This window comes from Dipodomys merriami, unplaced genomic scaffold (genome assembly GCF_024711535.1).
Source record: "Dipodomys merriami isolate MVZ:Mamm:240054 unplaced genomic scaffold, mDipMer1.0.p SCAF_62, whole genome shotgun sequence".
Taxonomy (NCBI): Eukaryota; Metazoa; Chordata; class Mammalia; order Rodentia; family Heteromyidae; genus Dipodomys; species Dipodomys merriami.
In genome coordinates, this window is record NW_027206202.1 from 4,577,927 (window position 1) to 4,587,446 (window position 9,520).

Sequence of the window (9,520 nt, forward strand, 5' to 3'; positions counted from 1 at the left end):
CTCTCTCTCTCTCTCTCTCTCTCTCTCTCTTTCTCTGTGTGTGTGTGTGAAGGGGTTTGGTGAGGCAGGCTTACTTCTTATAACTCCTGTCCAGAGCCAGATCTGAGTTCAGAGTGTGGGAAGTCCTGAACCTGTCTGTGGAGTGCGTTGGAACATGAAAGTGGTAGGAGTCAGAGGCAGGGAGCCCGTCAGTCAGTTCCTGGTAATGCCTCCCCACTTACGAGGGGGTGAACTCATCTTTTCATTCAATCGGATGTGTAGGTGTGTACATGGGTGTGTACATCTGAATGTCAGTCTAGATGGATCTGCTCATTCTCACCACTAGAGGGCTCTTCCACCAGAGCAATCTGGGACCCATGAGAAGCCCACCCACCCCCCTCTCTCTATCTCTCTCTCCTTCAAGTATGGGTGGGTCTCTTCCTCTGTGCTTGTTGACAATCCTTTCTGACTTTGAGTATCTGGAAAAGGACTAGGGGACATTCAGTGTGAAATGGATGAGTGATTCTCTTAAGAAGACCATTTTTCTCCCATCGGACTCTTAGTTCATGAGTAGCTGGCACAGTGTTTATTTGCACTCTTATCTGTTCATCCTTTCTATACACCAGTTACTCCCATCTCAGCAGGAGTGAGTAGCCTGTGAAAATGGTCAGGGAGGAGTAGGAAGTGCTGATTCGATTCAGCAATTGCATCTTGGGCATCTACCAAAGCAATCTGCTCAGCCCTTCAGACAAATACATAGCTTTCATTCCCCAAGGAGCCGATGGAGTGCTAAGAGACACCATAGAACTCAGTACATTTTGTTTGTTAAGTTGAGAAACTCACTGGGAGCTAGCTGAAGAAAATGGAGGATTGAGTATAAGGCTATGTGGACGTTTTAAGTAATCAGAAGGCCAAGATACAATCAGACCTTGGCAAAGGACTGGAAGTACGAAATAAATCCTATCAGGAAGATTGACAGTCACTCATTTTCCACCTCTGCCTCTTTTCCTATTTCCAGCTAAAAAGATGTTTTTGCCTTCTGTGTTAGTCAGACTTTGAAGTAGCTTTAGCAAACTATCTGACATAAAAAGTCATGGCCTTAGAGGTTTCAGTCCATCATGGTGGGTGGGAAGGGCATGGTGGAGAAGATCAGCACTTATCATGGCTTCCAGGAAGTGGGGAGGAGAAAGAATGAGAGAGAGAGAGAGAGAGAGAGAGAGAGAGAGAGAGAGAGAGAGAGAGAGAGAGAGAGAGAGAGAGAGAGAGAGAGAGACAGAGAGACAGAGAGACAGAGAGACAGAGAGACAGAGAGACAGAGAGACACAGAGACACAGAGACACAGAGACACAGAGAGAGAGAGAGAGAGAGAGAGAGACAGACAGACAGACAGACAGATAGACAGACAGACAGACAGACAGACAGACATAGAAAGAGGAAGAGATAAAGACAGACAGAAAGAATGGTTTATGTGCTAGAAAACCTCTTTTGCCCCCTTTTTTTTTCTGGGCTCTCCACATTCAGGGCAGATCTATTTCCCATTAATTAATCCTCTCTGGAGATCCCACACAATGCTCTTTTGCATGTGTGCATGGGTACACACACACACACACACACACACACACACACACACACACACACACACACACACACGGGCTTTATTAATAATCTAGGCACTTCTCAATCCACTCAAGTTGACAATCAAAATTACCCATCCTTCTCTATTTTTCACTCTGCAAGGTAGGTAGAGAGCTAGAAGTTGAGTTCTTATGGGATTTCTCTTGGGGGAACCAACTCAGACTGAAGTGAAAAATTTCTGTTCCAATGCAGTATTTCCAGAAGAGACAACTTGCCTGTCTTAGCTTGGCTTCTGCACCATTTCCAATTCCCTGTGCTCAAGGTAAAGAGTGATATGATACAAACCTGGCCAAGAGTTCTGGAGAAAGAAGGTTGGATGCAACATCCTAGAATTATAAGAACAGAAGCCAAGATATGTGTCAGCCTATGATAATGGCATCTACTTACGGTTGATGGAAGGGAATCTATAGTCGGGGCATATTATTGAAAATTATAAAGACAACCAATACAAAAACTAAAAATGTTCTATAAGAGATAGGAGGGAAGGGCTGGGAAGGTGGCTCAGTGGTAGAGCTTTTGCCTTGCATGCCTGAGGCCCTGGGTTTGATTCCTCAGCACCACAGAAGCAAAAAGAAAAATGCCGAAGTGGCGATGTGGCTCAAGTGGTAGAGCGCTAGCCATGAGCTGAAGAGCTGAGGGACAGCGGCCAGGCCCCATGACTGGACCCCCCCCCCCCAAAAAAAAGAGATTGGAGGGAAGTAAGGTAAACTAAACCAGAAATGGATGACCAATTACCTTTGAGGAGAAAGATCCGGTGGACCCAGGACAGCTGCCTTTCATTATAGTCCTATCTCTTATTTGATTTGTAATCTTGCACAGGTATACTTTAATAAGTATTTAAAGTATTTAAAGAAATAAACCCAGGCTGCAATGCTTGGTAAGAAATGTATGCATTATCCTGCCCATGTAATTGTAGCCCCTCTGTACAGTATGTTCTCAAATAAAATAAAATAAAATTTAAAAAAAAAAAGAAAGAAACCCAAACAGGAATCAGCCTGCCATCCATACATCTGTCCCAGTCACCTCCTGCTTTATCAACATAGAAATGCCATATATTTCCTGTGGTTCATCCATGCATGCCCTGTAGTTCCAGCCATGCTATTCCCTGAGCTTTCACCCCATACTTCTGTCTTCTCTTTCTACTTTGTCCTTGGCCATGACCTTTAGCAATATCTGATATCATACCACATATGTGCATACATTCCTTTAGTATTTATTGCTATCTCCCTGCTAAGGATAGGTGCTTCCTCTTGTTCACATCCAATGACCAGAATTTAGATTAGTTGCCCAGTAGGTAATCAATTAGCATCTGCTTAATCAACTTAGTCGCATAAATAATGATTACATTTCATACCCGCAACAGGCACCTGTGAGTCAATTATCAGCAAGGAAATACATTGTTCTTGGTCTGGAACTCTCAGTCTGACAGACACAACAGAAAAAAGGTAGAAAAATTAAAAGCCATGATGGTAGATACTGTTGCTTCCCTGTTCCTCAGATTTCCTTTGCTAGGTTGATGCATTTGTATCCCTACCTCACAGTTGTGTCCTTTGGGGAGAATTTCTCTCTGCTTATGGGAGCTGCCTGGTTCAAGGAATGACTAACCCGGGGATGTTTGCAGGCACTGAATGGTGGATACAGGGATGAGGAAGGGTGCCATCTTACCAGAGTTGGCGACAGCTCCAAGGTGCAATGAATGCTCTGTGTATCACGTTAAGACAGGACCCTTACCTGGACCATATTGTGTGTGTGTGTGTGTGTGTGTTTGCATGCAAGTGTGCATGCACGCGTGCGTGTGCACCAGTGCCTAAGCACTGTCCCTCAGATTTCTGTGCTCAAGGCTGGAGCTCTGCCACTTGAGCCATAGCACCATTTCTGGCTTTTTGGTAGTTAGAGATAAGACTCTCAGGGATTTTGCTTCCTGGGCTGGCTTCAAACTGCCATCTTCAGATCTCAGAGTCCTGAGTAGCTAGGATTATAGGTGGGAGCTACTTGGGCCCAGCCTTGGGCCCACATTCATGTTTGACTTGGTTTTTGTTTCCCTGTGTTTTATAAACCATAGTGTGCACTAGGATTATCTAAAATGCTTGTTACATGAAACATGGCTGGGTCCTACCCCTTAAGTTTCTAAGCTGGGTGATGCTTAACAAAGTACATTTTCTGACAAGTTCTCAGAAGATACTAGTGCAGCTCTCCAGAAAATTACGACTTGAGAATTGAGGGGTGTGTGTGTGTGTGTGTGTGTGTGTGTGTGTGTGTGTGTGTGTGTGTGTGTGTGTGTGTGTGTGTGCATGTGCGTGTGCGTGTGTGTGTGTGTGTGTGTACATCTGTGCCTTGGACTCTGCTTTCAAAGTGTTCTTGTTGGTTTTATATTTTCCCAGGCAGTGTTGAAGATTGAGTGTACAGGTAGCTAGTAGGTTGTCTTTTAGTTTAGACTATGAGAAGATGTACCAAAGTCAGCCAAAGCTACTGATTGCCCAGAAATCCAATTGAGGTGGGGCTTGGAGTGTGTGTGTGTGTGTGTGTGTGTGTGTGTGTGTGTGTGTGTGTGTGTGTGTGTGTGTGTCCTTGGGCTTGAACTCAAAGCCTCACGCTATCACTTGGCTCCTTCAATCAAGGCTGGCCCTCTACCACTTGAGCCACACCTCCACTTCCAGGTTTTTACTGGTTAACTGGAGATGAGACTCATGAACTTGTCTGCTGGCTCTAGTCCAGAATAGGTCTTGGAAAAGCTTGGATCTTTGAATTCACTCAGTACTGTACTTGGTCCATGGCAGACAGGTTTAGACAGTATATGGTCTGGAGATAAGGAAACATGGACTGAAGTCCTAATTGCCTCACTGTTCTGGGAGTGACCTCAGGGAATTTACTTCATCTTGCCATCCCATTCTTTCCTCAAGCAAACTAAGAATCATAACAAAGCCTATCTCTTTGGTCCATAGGACTTTTTACTGTTTAATAGGTTATATAGGACACTACACAGAAAGGTTTATCATAGTGTCTGGCATGTATTAAGTGTTGAATAAATGCTAATTCAGCTGGACCTTGGTGGTTCACACCTGTAATCTTAGTTACTCAGGAGACTGCAATCTTAGGATTCCTGGTTCAAAAGGCCTGCCCAGGTAGACAAATCTGAGAGATTATTATCTCCAATTAACCAACAAAAAGCTGGAAGAGGAGGTAAGGCTCAGTGATAAAGTGCCAGTTGTGAGTGAAGTAAGAGTATAGGCTTTGAGTTCGAGCCCCACTACTGGCACCAAAAATAAATAAATAAATAAATATTTAAAAAGCCAACTGCAGCTATAAATAAAACTATGATGCTGGAGAAATGCTCTCTTAATGAGATTTGCTTTAATCTGCCACCTTTGGAATAAGAAATAGCTGACTGGTATGTGGTTAATCAGTTTCCTTGGGACTCACTAGGAAAATAGAATGACCTAAAGGCAGTGAGAAATCCCCCAATGTTTTAGCAGACAGGTGAGATATAGATCTCCTTTGGGAGCTTACAACCCATGTTGGAAACCGTCCTCAAATTGCTGAAATGGGACGTGCTTTGGAACTTTTCCTGCAGACGTGGAACATCAACCACATTCTTAAACCTGAAACTAACGAAAACGTGAAATATTTTCACATCCAGAGCCAAAAGCTGCCAAATGATTCCTCAGGATTGGAGACTCAGTGGAAAAATAGGGGCTATGACCTTTGTTCTGATAACTCGCACCTGTGGAGACCATGCTACATGGACACCACATGTTGACCACAGAGGCCATGTGCTGACCACATGGAGGCCACACAGCTCACAAAGAGACCATGGAGACCATGAAAATCACATGGAGACCATGGATACCACAGAAACCTTGAAGACCACAGACCATGAAAACCACATGGAGACCATGTGGGCCACAGAGATCACAGAGACCAAACGCAGACCATGAAAACCACATGGAGATCACCTAGACCACAGAGACCACATCGAGACCACACAGCCCACACGGTGATGATGGAGACCACAGAAATCACATTGAGTTCACTGAGATCACAGAGACCATGAAGACCACAGAGACTACATGGAGATCACACAGCCCACCAGGAGACCACAGAGACAACAGGGAGACCATGGAGACCATGAACATTACATGGAGATCACAGAGCCCACAGAAACCATGAAGACCATATGGAGACCATGGAGACCACAGAGACCACGGAGAATACAGGGAGAACACGAAGAATACATAGAGAACATGGAGAATACATGGAGACCATCTGGAGACCTCAGTTCCATGCCATGGGGGGAAAAGTCCATAGTAGGCTTGGAGAAGCAAGGGGATTTCATCTCCCTTATCTCATCCCATGGCAGAGACCAGAGGGGCTCGTTCCTGTCATTTGGAGTCACACCAGGCTCCCTGCAGCTTCCTGGAGGGCTGAGGAACCTACAAGGGAATCTCTGATATTTTTCTCCCTGAACGGTGCTTTGGAGCTGGGGACAACAGATTGGTGCCTAGAATGAAGCACTGAAGGGACACATTGACAAATGGCTGTCTGGCATGGGGCACATGTGAACACTTGAAATTGGACCAGGTGCTTGGACCTGCCCGGAGAACTGCAATGGCAGGAGGCTGGGTGAAGCATCCTTTGTTGCAGGATGAGGAGAAAGGGCACAGGAAGGGTTTAGTCCAACAGAGGTACACTGAGAGAAGTAATTGTATTTTTTTGCCTTGTAACTATGCCCATAGGCATGCAGCACATGCCAACCATCAGTGGGTCTAAGGAAGAGGACTTCCCTTGCCACCATCCACACTCCAGTATCCTCTCTCTACATTTGCTCCCATGGGCAGGAGAAAGAAGGAAGAAGACAGAGAGAGAGGCAGGAGGGAGAGGAGAGAGAGAGGTGAGAGGAGCATTTAAGTGTCATCTCCACTCACGATTTTCAGGGTCAGGCTGGATATTGGAAAGGCTCTCTCTGAATTGATTATGAGGGTAAAGTTGTAATCTATGGATTGAATTAGACTTTGAATACCTCTAACCCTTTGAATAACCTTACAGGCCAGTGGAGAATGCTGGCTACCTGTTACCAACTTCACCTATTATTCAGCTCATCCTGCTCCATTCCTCCATCACATCAACATGCGCCCCCTCGTGGTGGGGTAAGTGCAAAGCATCACATGGCTTCCAAATTGACTCTTAGTTCCTGCAAATGAACTCTAATTACAAAAGTGAGATTCTTAACATTGAGATTTGCTCCTGAAAATCTCGGAAACACAAAGTTCCATGAGGATGAAGGATTTTTCTAATTTTTTCATGGGACATACCATCTATCACTCACAGTATTGCATGGCAAATAGTTGTTGCATGAATGAATGATTGAGTGAGTGAACAAATGAGTCAGTGAATGATTGATCCTGCTTTCCTTTTCCATACCAGTTGCACTGACTGAGGTAGAAAAGGTAAATATTTATGTTATTCAGTTGGCTTGCTTCAGTGTTAATCCAAAGTTATTGACCAAAATGTCCCATCTGAAGCTGGGTGTCCATGTTTATGACTGTAATCCTAGCTCTTCAGGTGGCTGAGATCTGAGGATTGAGGTTCAAATCAAGCCTGGGCAGGAAAGTCTGTAAGACTCTCATCTCCAATTAATCAGCAAATAACTGTAAGTAGAGCTATGGCTCAACTGGTAGAACACTAACCTTGAGTGAAAAAGTTAAGGGATAGTGCCAGGACATAATTTCAAGCCCCAGCACCTGCACACACACAACAACACACACACACACACACACACACACACACACACACACACACACACACACACAATTCTATCTTGAAGAATGACTAGGATAATTAGGTCTTCTAAGAAAGCACTTTGGAAATGATTCTGGGTAACATTACAGAGCTCAGCCTTCCCTTTCCTAGACACCTTCTTGCATTCTTAGTGTCTTTAGTAAGCTTTTGATCTGGTATTTCGCACATTCTTCCCAGTTTTCTGGTATTGCTCTGACTACCTGGGTCTATTTCCACTTCATACTGCACTGAACTAATGTAGAGCTCACATTCTGTTACTGATTGGTCAGAAAAGCATAACGTCTGCTCCCTTCACAAGGCCCTGCTTGCTCCAGCCCTGTCACCAGCTGGAGCTGCAGTAGCTCCTGATGTCTCATGGATGAACCATGGGTGAGTACAGATTTAACCAACTACCATAAGTTTATTAAAACTATGTTTGATCACATGCATGGAATCCCATGGATCATTCCACCCTTTGACTTATTTATCCATTTTCCCCCAAGGTTTTGTATCTTAAATTTAAAAATAAATTCTGCTATTGGAATCAAATGTGTTGGTGTCTATGATTTCTTCAAATTGATTTCATCAAACTTTTTCTAATTCATTCACAGGAGGTTATACAGAATATTTTCTTGTGTTTTTTCATCATTTCTCTTGAGCTGTAATTCTGATTTCACTCTTACTTTTTTATGTTTTTTTTTTTTTTAAGGTCCGGTTGTGGGGCCTGAACTCTGGGCCTGGGCACTGTCCCTCAGCTCTTCAGCTCAAGGCTAGCGCTCTACCACTTGAGCCACAGCACCACTTCTGTTTTTTTTCTTTTTACTTATGTGGTGCTGAGGAATCGAACCCAGGGCCTCATGCATGCAAGGCAAGCGCTCTACCACTGAGCCACCTTCCCAGCCCCTCACTCTTACTTTTTAATGGTAACTTTTCTTACTTTGATTACATTCAATGCAAATTTCTTTCTTTTTCTTTTTTTTAATTGACTCCTTCCCAACACCTACAAAAGATCCATTTTTGAATTTTGTCTCATTCACACCACACTGAGTATAAATATTTTAAACTTTGAAATATCTGGATGGCAGCCTTCCATAGTTTCCAAGGTAGCTTTGCCTTTCATCTCTCTCTCTATGTCTGTCTTTCTCTCAGTGTCTCCTCATAATCCATTTGTACATAGTACTGAGCTCTATTCATGTATGGATTTTTTTTTTGGTGGTACTGGAGCTTGATCTCAAAGTTTTACCCTCTTGTTCAGCTTTTTTGTCCATGGTTGGTACTATACTACATGAACCACCTTGCAGATATTTTTGCTGGTTATTTTTGGTGTTGGAGTCTCATAGATTTTTCTACTCAGGCTTTGAACCACATGCCTTCAGATTTTTGCCTTTCTGAGTAGCTAGAATTACAGGAGTGAGCCACCAGCAACAGGCTAGACTATTTTTTTTATTTTATTAGACATATCTATAATAATTTTTCATTTATAAATTAAAAGCAATAAAGTATTAACAACAACAACTAATAATGAAATAGGACAAATGGAACATTATGCTTTAATAATAAGAAACGTTACATGAATGTGCTCTCTCTTTCTCTTTGTCTCTTTTTCTCTCGCAACAATTCTTATTCATGTTTTTTAGAAGGGACTGGAGATTGAAGTGCTTGACATGCTAAGCTAATGCTCTGTGGCTCAGCCACACCCTCAGCCCCATAACAATATCTTCCTATAATGTACACATACTTTGGTGATGAAAGGCACCCAATACTGTAATTGACTGTAATAATTGACTGTGCATGCATGTGCATGCAGATACATGTGTTCTCTGTTCATAAAATGTATGTGTGCATGCATAAAGATTTGCACCTTAAATAAATACATATCTAGTCCACGTACACATAAATATACATCTTCTATATGATGTATCTGCGAGCAAGACATACTTAAAACAAGAGGACCTGAGAAGTGAGAGCATGTGTTGCTAGGAATGCATGAAGTAAAGGGACAGGAGCTGACAAGGAAAAGAGAGGAAAGGTGGGCAAACATAGTTGTAATATTCAATGTACAAATGGGAAAATAAATCAGGTAACTTGGGGGTGGGTGGGGTTGGGAGAGATGAGGGAAAATAAGGGGTGA